Below are 568 nucleotides of genomic sequence, written 5' to 3'. Positions count from 1 at the left end.
TGCACTAACAAAGGAAAGGAAAGGGCCAGGAGGACAGGGACGTGTATGTTTAGACACATCCCCTGCTTGGGAAAGCTGACTCCTGAGAGCCGGGATCTGATGAGTGTGCAGGAAACCCTTTTGCCTTGTCAGTTCCTAAGAACGAGTAGGTGCGTTTATTTACCCTGTCAAAGCACAACGCAGAGGAACCGGGAGGGGTGTTCGGGGCAAGTGAAGGCATGGACATTTCTGCATCTGTTCCGTCCTTTCTGCAAGATGGGAAGCATTTACAGAGAGGCAATGCCATGACCCCAGTGTAAGTGCTACTTGGAGAGAGAACTTTCCAACCAAAACCAGTAGTCTCCTGAGCCCTGGTATCTTATGCTCACAATAACAACCTTCTTAGGAAATTCGGTCCTTGAGAAATGAACTAAAAGGGTTCCTGTCTATGAAGATTAAAAGTTTAGACTTGTCTACAGCCATGCCACCCTGAACAAGCCCGATCCTGTCTGATCTCAGAAGCTAAGCAGGGTCGGGCCTGGTTAATATTGGATGGGAGACCACCTAGGAAGACCAGGGGCTGTAGGCA

General features: G+C 49.1%; 1 pseudogene; it reads left to right on the top strand.

Moving 5' to 3' along the window:
- The first annotated feature begins 450 nt into the window (after nucleotides 1-450).
- Nucleotides 451-568, top strand: LOC120615219 (uncharacterized; annotated as a pseudogene).

This window comes from Pteropus medius, unplaced genomic scaffold (assembly GCF_902729225.1).
Source record: "Pteropus medius unplaced genomic scaffold, Ma_sr-lr_union100, whole genome shotgun sequence".
Classification (NCBI taxonomy): domain Eukaryota; kingdom Metazoa; phylum Chordata; class Mammalia; order Chiroptera; family Pteropodidae; genus Pteropus; species Pteropus medius.
The sequence above is the reverse complement of the archived record's forward strand: the minus strand, read 5'-3'. Positions and strand labels throughout refer to the sequence as shown.